This window comes from Phyllostomus discolor, chromosome 3 (assembly GCF_004126475.2).
Source record: "Phyllostomus discolor isolate MPI-MPIP mPhyDis1 chromosome 3, mPhyDis1.pri.v3, whole genome shotgun sequence".
Classification (NCBI taxonomy): domain Eukaryota; kingdom Metazoa; phylum Chordata; class Mammalia; order Chiroptera; family Phyllostomidae; genus Phyllostomus; species Phyllostomus discolor.
In genome coordinates this window covers 108,176,263-108,193,016 of record NC_040905.2, presented here as the reverse complement: position 1 = coordinate 108,193,016, position 16,754 = coordinate 108,176,263, and the positions used below count along the sequence as shown (strand labels likewise).

The following is a 16,754-nucleotide window of genomic DNA, read 5'->3' as shown; positions in this document are numbered from 1 at the left end:
CAGAGAGAACATGACAGAGAGGCTCAGAGACTTCTTGGAAAACTGTTAAAATCTTCAGGGAAAAAAAGGGTAAAATCATGACTCCTATACAATTAGAAAAATGGACACTTGTTAATGATTTTATGAAACTCATTCAATGAGAGAACTGGGCAGATGTCATCACTGATTTAAAGGAAAATTCAAATAAAGCATAATTATCTATAGAGTAAAAGAATGTTGAACTGAGTGGCAAATGGAGGCAAACAGTGGTTGGACAAGATGGAACTTGCCCATCAGTGTGCTACAAATTACAAAGACTTGGGAAAATAGCTTAAGGATAACGTGAACATTTGCACTGTATGTAGACAATGCATACTTTTTCATTGAGACTCACTTTTTTCTATAAAACCAATGTTCAGAGCATGGAAGAGGTGTTAGCTGGAGCACAGGGTGGGCGAATGAGGAGAAAGGAAGCTGCAGGAGGGCCAGATCTTGGACAGCCAGGTGACCCATAATAATTCTTTCAGACTTGACCCCGAGACCAATGAGGAATCATGGGAGGATTTTAAACAAAGAGGTGACCTGATGTGATTAGCACTTGAGAAAGATCCTTCCGGAAGCTGGGTGGAGAATGGACTGACTATGGGAGGCTCAGGCAAAATAGCCTGTTAAAAAATGAGATGGTGGGAGCTTCACCTAGACTAGGGCTAGGCAAACTATTGCAAGTATTCAGCTGTCTGTACTATGATGGCAGCCATGGACCATGTGAATGAATGAGCACATCTGTGTTCTAATAAAACTTTATTTACAAAAAAACAAGCTGGGGCCAGATATTTCCTCACTATCACCACCATAGTTTGCCAGCCCTGACCTAGAGCAATGTCAGAGAGGCTAGAGCTGCCTCTAGTTTTGGCAGGCCTCTTGTGTTCCTTCTTCCTTCTAAGTGTTTAGAATCCATTGGCAGCTGTTGGTGGGAACCCAGGAACACCTTCTTCCACTTGCCTTTGAATGGGGTTCATGTGGGAACCTGGCAATCCCTGGGATGCATCACTGGCCTTTGAGCAAAAGCTTTTAGGACCTCTAAGCTCCTTTGGGGCAAAGTGATTGAACAGCCTCTTACAGTAGCCAAAAGAGCAAGCCACCACCTAGGCTGGACTTGTGGAGACAGGGCTTGCCTCCCTCTTCTTGCCCAGAGCTGTAAATAGCTCTCTGCTGGCTTTTCAGGCTGAGTTCTGGGGACAGGCTGGAAATGAGCACATCATGGAGCATTTGTGAAAATTGCTGCCTGCATGCGGATGTGTATGCTGGCACCCTGCCCCAGCCCAAGTGCACGGTTTTCCCAGGGGCTGAGAGCAGGGCTCAGAGAAGAACCACACACAGAAGACCATGGACATCTGACCTGGGGACAGGTCCAGGTGGGCTCCAGAGGTGGGCTGTCAGGGTAACTGATAAGCTATAGGGCAAGAGGAGACATTCCAAAGACCCTGGATGGAGTTTCAACTCAGGCTCCACCTGCCCTAATGACAACGGCCCTTAAAAAATGGCAGCTCCTGTTTGCCGAGCATTCAGTGGGTGCTGTTTGAGGGGCATTTGTGCATTTGCTCATCCATTGCTCATAGCAGCCCTGGAGAAAAGACTGATCAGATTGCAAGGTGGGAAATGGAGACTCAGAAAAGATAACTGCCTTGCCTGGGCTCAGTTTACTCATCAATGGAAATAATATTGTCTTATCCTTTTACTATAACAGGGGAGTTTGGGAGGAGCAGCTGCCACAGCAGATGAGAAAGCAAGGTTAAAAATGCTGAATAAAACCAGTGGTAGGTGTAAGAAGTCTAAAGCACTTCCTTCCAGCAGCCGCCCACCAACAACTCATTTGCAGGAATTGATCAGATCCAACCCTGTGGACCTGCTGTGGGCCTGGGTTTGGGTCAGTCTCTTAGACACTCCTATGGGGTCAAGGAAAAGCCAGTGTTAGGAAGCAGATATATTGCTGGCTTCAGAAGTGTCCTAAGACAGGGACTTCTGGACCTCAGTTTTCTCATCTATGAAATGGAAACATCATACTGGTGGTTGTTAGATTGGATAACAAGAGGGAATGGGGTCGAATGCTTTCTACCTGCTGACTGCTGGACTCTGTGAGGATTATCTCATTTGGTGCTCTCAGCAACCCAGGAGGGAAAGTTCTTCTGTAGATGAGGACACAGAATCAGGGCGTTTTGAGTTGTTTGGCCAACATCACAGGGGTAGGAAGAGCCAGAAGCTAGACTTGAACCAAGTCTGAACCCAATTCTTTGAATGCAAGTTTCACTGGGGACCTCCACGTGCCAGAGGTTGGAATCCCTCCTCCTTCCCATCCATGCCTTTCACCTGGTCTGTATGTACATGGTTATTCTGCTTTTTAACAGCAATTATTTCCCAAATAGGTGGTGTAGTACATGGTAAAACAAACTGTGGTTTGTAATTACTGTGTTATAACTCTGTTTACAGAAAAAAGAAATTTTCCTTTACTATCCCCACCTCCTGGACCCTTCTGCTCCCTACAAGCAGCTCTGTATTTTAAAAATGGTCATGGTTTGGTGCTTTGTTTTTTATTATAAATATATCACAGAGATCTTTTCTTATCCCTTTTCATGGCTACAGAGTATTCCATTGTATAGGACACTTATTTATCTAAATGGTGCAGTCCCCTCTTGATGGGTTTCTGGGTTGTCTCCAATGTTTTGCCATCACAAAGGAAGCATAAATGGACCATGTATATAGTAATTTCACACATGTCCAAATATTTCTATAGCATTTATTCCTAGAAGAGGAATTGCTACATCAGAAGGTATATGAGTATTTTTCCAAATTCTTTCTGTAAACCATTTTCTTATAAGATATAGCACGCATACAGAAATAAACACAAAACAAAAAAGAACAGCTCAGTGGTTTTTTTTGCGAAGCTAATAGTCATGTAATTGCCAACAAGGTCAAGAAGGAGAACCAAAAGTAGCAGGCTCCATGTGCCCTTCGTAATTGTTACCCCGTCTCCACATCACCTGTCATCTCTCACAGAGATCCTTGCTTGCTCTTCCTTACAATTAGCTACAAGTGTACTACCTAAGGATGCATTCGTCATTACCTGTTCAATTCGCTTGTTTGTTATTCCACTGTGTTCTTTTGTGTCTACCTCCTTTGCAGACTGTAACATTGCTGCAGTTTATCCACGTTGTTCCCTGACTGTAGCTTGGTCCATTCATTTTCATTGTTGCCTAGTAATTCATAACATGAACAGGCTATAATTTATTTATGGACTCCACTGCTTTTGGGTTGTGTGCAGTTTGCAGTTTGTCTCAGTCTGCTCATGCTGCCATGACAAAATACCATAGACTGGGTGGCTTAAATAACAGAAATTTATTTCTCACTGTCCTGACAGCTGGAAGTCTGAGATCAGGATGCCAGCACAGTTGAGGTCTGGTGAGGGCTCTCTCTTCCTGGCTTGTACATGGCTGCCTTCTTGCTGTGTCCTCATGTGGCAGAAAGAGCACTCTGGAGTCCCTTCCACTTCTCATAAGGGCACTAATCCTGTCATGAGGGCTCCACCCTCTTGACCTCATTGAAGCCTAATTACCTTCCAAAAGCTTCATCTCCAAAAGCCATTGCATTGCTGGTTAGGGCTTCAGCATACAAATTTGGAAGAAACAGTTCAATCCATAGCAAGGCAATTATAAATACAGGCATACCTCATTTTATTGTGCTTCACTATATTACAATTCACAGACATTGTGTTTTTTCTTAAATTGAAGGTTTGTGGGAACCCTGCATTGAGCAAGTCTACTGTCGCCATTTTTCAACAGCATTTGCTCACTTCATGCCTCTGTGCCACATTTTGATAATCCTTGCAATATTTCAGACTTTTTCATTATTGATATATCTTTTATGGTGATCCATGATTAGAGATCTTTGATGTTACTACTGCAATTGCTTTGGGGTACCACAAACTGCACCCATCTAGACAGCAAACTTAATTGATAAATGTTGTGTGTGTTCTGATTGCTCCATGGACTGCCCCCCCCTCCTCTCTGGACTCTCTATTCTCTGAGATACAACAGTATTGAAATTAGGCCACTTAACAACCCTACAATGGGCTCAAAGTGTTCAAGAGAAAGAAGAGTCACATAACTCTCACTTTTAAGTCAAAAGCTAGAAATGATTAAGCCTAGTGAGGAAGGCATGTTGAAAGCTGAGACAGGCTGACAGCTAGGCCTCCTGAGCCAAATAGCCACGTTGTGAATGCAAAGGAAAAGTCTTGGAGGAAATTAAACTTGCTACTCCAGTGAACACACAAATGATAAGGAAGCAAATGTTATTGCTGAGATGGAGAAAGTTTCAGTGGTCTGGATAGAGGATGAAACCAGCCACAACATTCCATTAAACCAAAGCCTAATCCAGAGCAAGGCCCTAACTGTCTTCTATTCTGTGAAAGCTGGGAGAGGTGAGGAGGCTGCAGAAGGAAAGTTTGAAGCCTACAGGGGTTGGTGCATGAGGTTTAAGGAAGGAAACCATCCCCATAACATAAATGTGCAAGGTGAGGCAGCAAAGGATTTGGAATATGACATAAGCTTAATTAATGAAGCAGCAACAGGATTGACTCCAATTTTGAAAGTTCTGCTGTGGGTAAAATGCTATCAAACAGCATCACATGCTACAAAGAAATTGTGAAAGGAAGAGTAATCAATGCAGCAGACTTCATCGTCATCTTATTTTACGAAATTGCCACAGCACCCCAGGCTTCAGCAACCACAGTGCTGGTCAGTCAGCAGCCATCAATATTGAGGCAAGACCCTCCACCTGTAAAAAGATTATGACTCACTGAAGGGTCAGATGATGGTTAGCATTTTTAGCAATGAAGTACTTGTTAATTAAGATATGTACACTGTTTTTTTTTTAGACTTAATGCTATCACGCGCTTAATAAACTATAGTATAGTATAAACATAACTTTTATTTGCACTCAGAAACCCAAAAATTCATGTGCCTCACTTTCAATATTTGCTCTTTGGTGGTGGTCTGGAACTGAACCTGCAATATGTCTGAGCTCTGTCTGTAGTGGTGCCATGAACATTCTAGAATAAAGTAGGAGCTGCCCAATTTAGAGTCCACCAGCGGTGGGTACAAGAGTTCCAGGTGCTCTGCATCCTCTCCAGCTCCAGTACCTTGACTTCTTAATGCATTTTATCATTTTAGCCATTTGGGGGGTATGTGGTAGTGTTTAGAATTTCTCTACTTACTGATTTTGATCATCTTTTCTATAAATTTATTGGTCATGTGGTTTTCCTGTTTTATCAAGTGCCTATTTCCACCTCTTATCCATTTTTCTTTTGAGTTGTCTATTTTTTTTTATTGCTTTGTGGGAGTTTTATCATGCTGGATAATGAACCCTTTACCAGTTATGTGTTTTGCAATTATATTCTACTTTATATGTGATTTTTATTTTCAATGGTGACTTTAGAATATTGGAATTTTTAATTTTTATATAGTTCATTGTTTTATCTTTTATGGTTAATGCTTCTTGTGTTCTATTTCAGAAATCCAATGTCATTCACATTGCCCCCTCTATTATCTCCTAGAAGCTTTCATGTTTTGCCTCCAGATTTATCTCTATAACCCACCTGGGGTTTGATTCTTATGTATTGGATTAGGTAGGATCATGACTAATTTTTCTCTCCAGGTAGATAATCCAGTTGACTTAATATCACTGCCACTTTGTCAGAAATCAGGTGCCCATGTAAATGTAGGTCTGTTTTTCTAATCTCTCTTTTGTTCCATCTGTGTGTTTATCTTTGTCCCCACACAGCATTATCAAAACCACTAAGCCTCAAAAGTGATAGAACATGCCAGATTGTCCTCTAAAGAGACTGTACCGATCAACTCTTGTACTAACAAGTCAATAAAAATGTATTGTGCGCCATGTGGAGAATGGGTATGATAATAGAACACGCCCTGCAGAATTTGTTGTGAGATTTTGGTTTTCACGGCTCATAGTATACCCTCAAGAAATGGAGCCCCTTCACAAAAAGAGAGAAAAAAAAAAGGAAATGGAGCCCTGTTTCTTGCCAAGAGCCTCCAGTCGGACATCAGACACTTTGCTTTCCCTCTCTGGGCCTTGATATTTCACTCTGTTGCATGGGGAGGTTACATGAGATCTCCAAGGTTTTTACCCAGCTCTGAAAGTTTTAAACTTGAGACTCCTGCTTACCCCTGTTGTTTTGCTAAGAGGGTCTTATATTCAGGTGGAATGGGGAAAGTCTGGCTTCCAGCTGTGTCCAGGCAGGAGCTCTCAGGCAGAGAAGGAAGCAGAAGGAAAAAGACTCCAGCAGGCCACCACATCCTAACACCTGAGTTCCAGTTCGGGGAGCATACTCTGTGCCCCTTCTCCACCCACAGATTGCCCTCCCCTGACCTCCCCATTCACAATGTGTCACATGAACACAGCACCCAGCAAGCCATGTTCCATGGGAGCCGCTGGGCCAGCGACCCCAAGCATTGGACGTGAGCTGCCGGTACAGGGGACGCTGGATCCATCCTCATCTGGCCAGTGCCTGTGTTTCTGTCAGCTCAGTTTTTTGTTCCAAGTCTGTGAAATGAAGAGTCCCAGCTTTGCTTAAGGAAGTCCCTTGGAAAGAAGAGTGGCATGTTGATGCCACATGGTTTTAGGGGGAATTTGCTGAGTCTATAAGATCATCTCCCCACTTGAGTTGGCATTGTGGGAGGGAAGAAAACTCCTCAGAGATTTCTGTTGAGAGGCCGAAATGAGGCAGATAGTTCATACTGGCTGTGACAAGAGGCTGGTGCCTTGCTGTAGTCTTCATTTTCTGCAGGAGCCGAATGATTGCAAAGATTGCATTTGTCTGCCTCTGTAGAATCACCCCTTAGCACCATGCTTATGATTCTACAGAAAAGCTAGGCAACGAGACAGACACTGGCTGCAAAAATATGGGTGAGTTTTTTGTAACCTCCCTTAGTCTCGGTTTCTCCATCTGCAAAAGGACACCACCATGGCATCACAAGATGTTTAATACTATCAGTGATGTCTGGAAATCAGCACAAAGTGAGCGTAGATAAAGCCTGACCCACCAGAGTTCCCTTCAGCTTTCTTTACCTTGGTGTTCTCATCTGCAAAATGAGAAGAAGTCTTCCCTGTGATAGCATGATGGCATGATGCTAAGTCTCAAAAAGAATAGTACCCTTGCCCAGGCCAGGTAGTTTAGTTGGTTAGAGCATCATCTTGATATGCTAAACTGCAGGTTCAATCCCGGTCAGGGCACATTCAAGAATCAGCTGATGCAAAATAAGTGGAACAACAAATTTCTCTCTCTCTCTCTCTCTCTCTCTCTCTCTCTCTCTCTCTCTCTCTCTCTCTCCCCTCCCTCCCTCCTCTCCCCCCATCTTCTCTCTCTAAAACCCTAAAATCAATTAAAAAAAAAGAATACTACTCTTGTTGAGCAGAGAGACACAGAGTGGTTATCAGTGCTAACTGAATGGAGCAGGTTGCCCCTGAGACACCAACTCAATTGCCTTTCATTCCTTGGGCAGGGCAGTGGACCAGGGGAGTGGACAATCAGTGCACAGCTTCTCAGAGCCTAGGCCGGGAGGAATGCCAGAGCTGATCTAGTCCAACCATGCACCTTCTCTGATTTTTCAGGCTCTGCCTGATCTGGTCATTTCTCTCTCATTTTGTCTGTGCCTCAGTTTTCCCTTAGTAAGATTAGAGTAATAACTGTTGCTGCGTCATTTCACATATCTCAATGACCAAAATAGTCACAAAGCTCTGTATTTATGGAGCTCAAATTCTGTGGATGTGGGGAAGACAGACAACTTTTTAGGGTTAGCAAAACAGGTGACACACGTTAAGCAGAGAAGGAGAAGGGGACAGGAAGGGCAGGATACAATTTAAAATCACACCTCAGGAGACAGGAATGGAGACACACATGGGTCTCTGGGGAAGAGATTTCTGACTAGTGGAAAGGGCAAGAGCAAAGCTTTTGAGGTGGGCTTACCTGGCACATTTTAGGAGCAGCAAAGGGCCAGTGTGGCTGCAGCAGAGCAGAAGGAAGGGTGGGCAGAGAAGAGAGGGGACAAGGACAGAGAGGTGGTGTCGTCCAAGGCTTCCTGGGGACCACAGCGATGGCTTTGGCATTTTCCCTGGGATGGGAACAACAGGAGGGCTTCAGCAGAGGGAGGATTGATGTGATCTGACCTGACTTTTACAGTGGTTCACTCTGACTCCTGTGCTGGTTACATGCAGACTTCAGAAAAATGAGGAGGGCAGGGTTGGCTAGAAGGCCACAGTGAGAGCCCTGGAGAGGGTTTGGGTAGGAGTAGCAGTTGTGTAGGAGGGAGACGTGGGCAGATTCTGGATCTGTTTCAAAAGAGGAACCAACAGGCCCTGGCCAGGTGGTTCAGTTGGTTGGAGCCTTGTCCCATGTACCAAAAGGTTGCAGGGTCGAACCCCAAACAGGGCACATATAGGAGATAACTGATCGATGTTTCTCACTTCTTTCTTTCTTTCTCTCTTCCTTCCTTCCTTCCTTCCTTCCTTCCTTCCTTCCTTCCTTCCTTCCTTCCTTCCTTCCTTCCTTCTTTCCTTCCTTCCTTCCTTCCTTCCTTCCTCTTTCTTTCTCTTTCTCTCTCTCTCTCTCTCTCTCCCTCTCCATCCCTCCCTCCAACTTCCTCTCTCTGTAAAATCAATAAAAACATATCCTCAGGTGAGGGTTTTTTTAAAAAGGAGCCAACAGGATTTACTGATGGCTTAAATGAGATGCATGAGAGAGCATCTGGGAGGGTGGAGTGGCTCAGCCTTGTGCAGACGCCAGAATTCAGGTAGAGCTGACCAACACAGCTCAGTTGTCATTGTGTTATTTTGGAGGGGACCTTCTAATTACAGAAAATAATACTGCTTCCTAGAGAGACTGGTGATGTAAAACTTTTCTGTTAAAAAGCAATATAATTCCAAGGGGAAAGTCTTAATACATATTGGTAGATACAGAAAAACTAGGTAGTCTGTAATTGCTGGCCCTGGAGAAATACCCGTCTCCAAGTGTTGCCAGGGTCCTCAGGAAAAGGAGACAGTGTCGGATACTGAAGGTGGCTCTGCCAGACCAGCGTATACACATACCCTTTCTCAAAAAAACTCAACTCCTCTGGAAATAGAGTGACATGGATCACCAGCTTGTTAAAGCAAGAGAGGACTGACCTGTGGTTTCAAGGCATGCAACACCCAGATCAAAGTTCAGCACACATTTTCTTTAAAGGGCCAGATGGTTAACATTGTTGACATTGCAGTTTATGCAATTTCTGTCACAGGTACTCAAGTAGTCCATTGCAGCACCTAAAGGCAGCCAAAGCAGCCATAAATGAGCAAGTGCACCTGTGTTCCAATTCGGCTTCACTTACAAAACCAGGCAGCTGACCATAGTTTGCAGACCCCTGGCCTAGAATTTGAATTCCCAGAGCAGCAAAGCCTCAGAATGTCCTCTCTCCTGGCCTTTCAAAAATCTCGGACTTCCTAACTCCAAGCTTCCCTTTCCTCCACTGGCGCAGGATAAGTCAAGAAGTTTCCCCTTGTTGACTACAAATGCACTAAACTCCCTATTTGACCTACTTTCAACTTTTAAGTATTTCCTGCTGGGGATTGAAATCCAATTTGACCTGCTTCCATACCAGAACACTAATGTCCTTTTTCAGTAATCCATTTGGAAGTTCATCTCCTCTTGCACACCTTCGGAAACCAAACTGAATGCAGATCAATTTTCAAGTGCCTCTGGGCTCTCTCTTAATGCCATGTCGAGTCATTCAATAATTGTTTTCCTATAATTAAATGTCTAGACACATTCTGCTGCCATCGACTGAGGTTGCACTCACTCCCTGTCAGTTCCTCTCTGTACAGTTGACCCTTGAACAACATGGGGGTTGGGAGCACCAACCCCCTTGAGGTCAAAAATCTGAGTTTAACTTTTGGCTACCCGAAAACCTTAACTACCTACTTTTGACCAGAAGCCTTACTTGTAACATAAACAGTCAATTAACACATATTGTCTATGTTATATGCATTATATAACTTACAATAAAGGAAGCTAGAGAAAATGTTACTATGAAAATCATTATAAAGAGAAAGAAAATACATTTACAGCATTTATTGAAAACATCTCCATATAAGTGGATCCATGCAGTTCTAACTCATGTTCATTGGTCACCTGATATTATGTGAGACACTTCTTCCCTCCAAACATTTTAATAAATTAATAACACAGGTCATTAGCGATGATTCACAAAATACAAAAAGTTAGGGAAAAGTAGACTTCTACCCCATAGCCCCATGTCCAAGATAAAACAGTGTTGAACAGAAAATACATTTCTTTCCAGCCTTCCTTTTTCATGTATTGCTTTATGGTTTTGTTTTTGTGTTTCTACAAAATTATAGCCAGACTGCCTATAACATTTTGTAGCCTTTTTTGGCTCTTTAGTGGCTTCAAAAATCATTTTCTTGCCTTTTAAAATCATTTTTAATAAATGAGTAAGTTGTTACAACTTATTTAAATGATCCTCAACTGTTGGTTGTTTATGTTGTTCTCAGTCATCCACTCTTCTAAATGACACGGCTCTGAGCATCTCTGAGCACAGAACTGTTCTTTATTTAGGATTACTTGCATTAGCTAAATTCCTGGAGGTGGAATTATTTGGAGTTCAAATACTTAATATCTCTTGATTCCCTGTGGCTACCTCGTTTTCCAAAAGGGGTGGGCCCATATTGACTCCAGTGGTATCTGTTTGGAGAGGGAGCCAGGGGTGATGTTCTAACTCCCAGATCTGAGAGCAGAAATGTAAGTAACATGACTCCTGGTTGGCTCGTTGGGTTTACTTTCTAGGTCTCATTTCTTTGTTTTTTTTTTCCTGGAAATCTGTGTTTTATTTATTTTTTAAATACATTTCATTGATTATGTATTGCAGTTGTCCCATTTTTTTTTCTCTCCTTTATTCCCCTCTGCCCTGCAGGCCCCCACCTACCAGCATCCCCCCCCCAACCTTAGTTCATGTCCATCAGTCATACATATAAGTTCTTTGGCTTCTCCATTTCCCATACTCTTCTTAACCCCCCTCGTCTATTTTCTACCTACCAGTTATGCTTCTTATTCTCTGTACCTCTTCCCCCATTCTCCCACCTCCCCCTCCCTGTTGATAACCCTCTGTGTGATCTCCATTTCTGTGATTCTCTTCTTCTTCTAGTTTGCTTAGTTTGTATTTGTTTTTGTTATTGATAGTTGTGAGTTTTTGTCATTTTACTGCTCATAGTTTTGATCTTCTTTTTCTTAGATAAATCCATTTAACATTTTATATAGTAAGGGCTTGGTGATGATGAACTCCTTTAACTTGACCTTATCTGGAAAGTACTTCATCTGCCCTTCCATTCTAAATGATAGCTTTGCTGGATAGAGTAATCTTGGATGTAGGTCCTTGCCTTTCATGACTTTGAATACTTCTTTCCAGCCCCTTCTTGCCTGCAAGGTTTCTTTTGAGAAATCAGCTGATAGTCTAATGGGAACTCCTTTGTAGGTAACTGTCTCCTTTTCTCTTGCTGCTTTAAAAATTCTCTCCTTATCTTTCGTCTTGGGTAATGTAATTATGATGTGCCTTGGTGTGTGCTTCCTTAAGTCCAACTTGTTTGGGACTCTCTGAGCTTCCTGGACTTTGTGGAAGTCTATTTCCTGTGTCAGGTTGAGGAAGTTCTCCTTCATGATTTTTTTCAAATAAGTTTGTAGTTTCTTGCTCTTCATCTTTTCCTTCTGGCACCCCTATGATCCAGATGTTAGGACATTTAAAGTTGTCCTGGAGGTCCCTAAGCCTCTTCTCATTTTTTCTGAATTCTTATTTCTTCATTCTGTTCTGGTCGAATATTTATTTCTTCCTTCTGCCTCAAATTGTTGATTTGAGTAATGGTTTCCTTCCTGTCACTGTTGATTCCCTGTATATTTTGCTTTGTTTCACTTTGCATAGCCTTCGCTTTTTCCTCTATTTTGTGATCTTGCTCAACCACTTCAGTGAACATCCTGATCATCAGGGTTTTGAACTCTGCACCTGATGGGTTGACTATCTCTTCATCACTCAGTTCTGTTTTTGGAGCTTTGACATATTCTTTCATTTGAGCCATATTTCTTTGTCTCGGCAGACCCATCACATTGTAAGGGATGGAGCCTTAGATATTCACCAGGGCAGGGCAACCAATGTCACTGCGTTGTGGTGCTGTGTGTGGGGGAGGGGTCAGAGAGGGAACAGTGCCCCTTGCTTGGCTCTCTGCCAGCTTTTAGTCACTTCCTCCACTACCCACAAGCCAATTGGGCCCTTCTGGTGCTGATTCTGGGTGGATGGATTTATGTACATTCTAGGACCCTGTGAGTCTCTCCAAAGAACTCTCATGTGAGTTTGGGAGTTTCTCCTGCTGCTGCAACCCCCACAGATTTTTATAGTCAGAGGTTTTGAGGCTTTATTTCCCTGCTCTGGAACCCTGGGTTTCACAGTTTGTCTCGCACCCTGGTTGTTTCTCCCACTTTATCTGCATGCAAATGTGGGACTGCCTGGTCTGCCAGCTGCCACCTTGCCATGCGTCCTCTCCACCCCTGCTGCCCATCTCTGCCCCTCCTACCAGTCTGCATGAATGTTTCTACTTTAAATCCTTGGTTGTTGGTTTTCCATACAGTTCTATTTTCTAGCAGTTCTGGTTCTTTTTTATTTCTAAATTTGTTGTTGTCCTTCTTTTGCTTGCGCAAGGAGGTAAAGTTTATCTACCTATGCCTCCATCTTCTGGGTCTCATTTCAAAGAGAGGAAATTGACTTCACACCTAACACACGTGGTCAGTTTCACAAAGCACTTTAGAGAGAAGGCAGGATTCATAGTTCTTGTGGCAAATGGTGCAATTTCTTGAGAATAACTGTGTGCTGGTGAATTGCTCACATTTCTCAGTAAAGCCTCTAGATCCTTCTGGTTCGGACTTTGCACACAACAGGATGTCAGTAATTGTTTTTTTATTGTTGTGTCATTTCGGGAAGTGTCTTCTCTGCCAAGCCCTCAGTTCTCTCATCTGTAAAATGGGAATAGTAGGAATTCACCCCCAAATACTGAGTGTGCCCATCATGTGCGCCAGGCACTGTGCTGTGTGCTGGGACACTACATCTCTGGGGAATGAGGAACAGCGTGGAAGGCCTGAATTCGGAAGATATGCACACAAATAAGTGTGTAAGTGCAAACTGTGGAAAGAAACAACCAGGGGGCTATTAGAAATTATAGCAGGACAAATGTATTTCCACGAGGTTCAAAGAAGCTTCTCTAAAGAGATAATATGAACTGTTTGAGACCTGAGGGACTCATAGGTGTTGGCCAAGGAGGATGAACGAAGCAGTCCAGGCAGCAAGAATGGCCAGTGCTAAGGCCCTGAGGCCACGGAGTTTCGTGCTTTCCAGGAATCAGAGGCCACCGTGGCCAGAGAGAGTAAGCAAGGGACAGAGTGGCACGACGTAAGTTAGGATGCATGAGGAGGTAGGCATACTTGAGCAGCATCTCAGAGGCCTAGTGGAAGACAGGGAACCAACTTTGACCTGAAGAGTGACAAGCTAAGGAGGTAGAAGCAGGAAGATGACTGTGTTGGTCTAGAGTAGCTAATGGAAATGAGGGAGAGAAGCAGACAAATTAGAAACATATTTTAGAGGCAGATTACAGCTCCCTTTGTATCTCCCTTCTCTGGTTTCATCCTCTAGCTGATAACCAGGTAATGCTGGTCATGTTCAAGAAGTCAGCACTAACATGTGGTTGACTTTTATGCCAGTTTGCAAGAGGCGAGGGAAAAGCTTGCATTTCTGAAGCAGCAACCACAATTATAGGAATAAAAAGCTGGCTGGACTGAACTCTGAGGCACCCTTGCCAGGAGTTAGGGATGCTGGCAACCCCAGATCATGCATCTTTTGGGCTTTGAACAGGATCATCTCAGAACCAGTCATAAAATCAAGAGTACCTCTATCCCCAGTAGGATTTAGCCAGTACACACATATCCTAATTAAAATCAGCAGTGGCATTTGGTCTAAGTAGGAGGAGAGAGGTGGAACCAGTTGGCCTTTCCACATGGATCCCATGAAACAATGAAGCCACTGTGTCCCTCATTCATATCCCACCCAGACAAGAGGGGGCATGCCAGTGGGGAAATTCATTTATCACCTGGTTTATTATCAATTCTTGAGGTCCCACACTGTTACGAAGTTCTGCATGTGTTGCATACTTTTTAACTAATGCTTATTTGATCTTATGTATTGATTAATCAGATTGTTTAAAATTAAGTACCACCAGTCAAATTCTTTTCTCTGGAGCTTAATATTTACAGACCCATGAGACCAACATGTTGTAATAGGATATCTGGCTTTAGTGTGGCTGCATGAGGGTACAGGTTTCTGGATGAACTTCAGTTCAAACTCCAGCTCCTCAGGTAATTAACAATATGATCTTGGGCACGTTGCCAGAACTACCTGAGCTTCATTTTTCTTTTTCATAGCTCATAAGAGAACCTACTTCCTAAGGTCATGCAAATAGATGGAGTTAATATATGTGGAACAGTTAGAACAGGACCAGAAACATAGCAAGTGCTCACTAAACGGTGGCCCATATCATTAAGGTTTAGACCCATTCCAGGTATATATCAGTACCACCTAAGCTGCATTCTCCAATAAACCGCATATGGCTACTGAGCACTAAAATATGCTTTAAACATAAAATACATACTGAATTTTGACGATGTAGTACGACAAAAAATGTAAAATCTTATTATCTAGTTTTTATAGTGATTACATGTTGAAATGATATTTAGATATACCAGGCTAAGTCACACATACAACTAACATTCATTTCATCTGCTCCCTTTTATTAACGTGGCCACTAAAAAAATTTTAATTGCATACGTAACTCTCATTTACATACCTTTTGACAGCACTGGATGAAAGGTCTGATTTAAAAAGCAGGAATGAATAAGAAATGGGAAAAGCAGGGACTTTGCAATCAGAAAGTTTGGGGGTTACTTGGGTAACCTCTCTCTCTATGGCACTAGGGAAGTTTTGGCAACTGTACCTCAGCTTTCTCATCTATAAAATGGGACCTCAATTCTTTACAACAAAAGGATTGTTTTGAGGCTTAAATGATATTACATATTAGCTCAGTCACAGGCACAAAATAGGTGCTCAGGTGAAAAAGAAGGTTGTAGCTTTTGTCACATGCACTAAGGGTGTTTAGTATTCAGAAGTGGGCTGAGCAGATCCAGAAGATGAATTAATAACAATAGCTCATTTGTTTAGCAAGGTGACTTTGGCTTGCTGTTTTCTCCTCTATTGCCACATTTGACCTTCAAAATGAATCTGGGAGGTATTGTCGGCCCCTTATAGAACTAGGGAGACTGAAGCACAGGAGACCTTCAGCGTCTGAGCAGGACCTAGAATCAGCCTTATTGTGTTCCCTTAAAATTTGTCTGCCTCCAAGGTGTGTTTCAGTTTTTGCTCCACCCTCTAGTTAGACAGCTTCTGCAGTCATGCCCTGAACAAGAGAGAAGACTAGCACCTAGTATAAGCCAGCAGCCTCAGGGCTGACTTTGCCTGATGATGCTGTGCTGTGTATTATTTAGGGAGACTTGGAAGGCAAGAAGGGCATTCCTGGGCCTCTTCTGTTCCCCAGTCTGGTGGAGAGCGAGTGTTGACACTTGGAACAGAGAAGGGAGGAGCTTCTGGGGACACAGGAGACATTGTGCCACACAAGCTCCTTTGCAACTTCCTTTATTTAATACATTAAACACTTTCTCCTATCAGTACGTAAAGTACTACCTCAATCTTTTTATTGGATGAATGTTATTCTATATTATGGATGAACCAACATGTTTTCAGCCAATTCCTGTTGATGGACATTTAGAATGCCTTCAGTTTATATCAGTGAGACAAACTCCTTCAAGTAGAATTATGCTGAGAAAAAATGGCCAGTGCATTTAAAGTTTAATAGATTTTGATAAATTGTTCTCTAAGATATTTGTATAAATTGATGCCCCCACCAGCACTGTATGAAGTAACAATTCCCCCACACCATCAACATGGCCAGATATTTCATGATAGTAAGTCAGTGTGGAGAAAGCACAGAGAGGGCAAGATTGCAGCAGGGAGATCAGCCAAGAGGCTGGGGGCACAGTCCCACTAAGAAATAATGGGTACCTGAACTAGGACATGAGAGAGAGAGAGCGAAAGTGAGAGACAAAGGAGATAAGAGCCAGTGTGAAAGTAAAATCCCAGGGCGTGGTGGTGAGTGAAGGTAATGGAAGGAAGGAATCAAGGATGGGTCTTGGGTTTTCATCTTGGACAAATGAGGAGACAGTGGTTCTGTTTACTGAGATACTGAACACAAGAAAGGGAATAGGTGTGGTGAAGGGAACGTGATGGTTTTAGCTGAGAACATACTGAGCTTAATATCTAGGACATCCGGCTGGAAATATCTACTGGACATGGAAGGAAGATATGGAGATGAAACCATGAGTGTGTATGAGATCTCCCAGTGATGCTTGGATGGATGGGTGGGTGGATGAGTGAGAGACTGGATGGCTGGTTGGATGGACAGATGACAGACAGAAATCTAGATTTTACTCTATTTAGATTGAACCATATGAAATTGCTGTTTTTGTTCAAAATGTATCAAATATTTAATCTTACACGTGCTGCAGTATTTGAGGG

The 16,754-nt window shown here is 42.9% G+C and overlaps 1 protein-coding gene across 1 annotated transcript in view; it reads left to right on the top strand.

The window, feature by feature from the left end:
- LOC114498673 (4-aminobutyrate aminotransferase, mitochondrial) overlaps nt 1-16,754 on the top strand; it is an 87,945-nt gene that overhangs the window by 8,061 nt on the left and 63,130 nt on the right. The window lies entirely within an intron of this gene.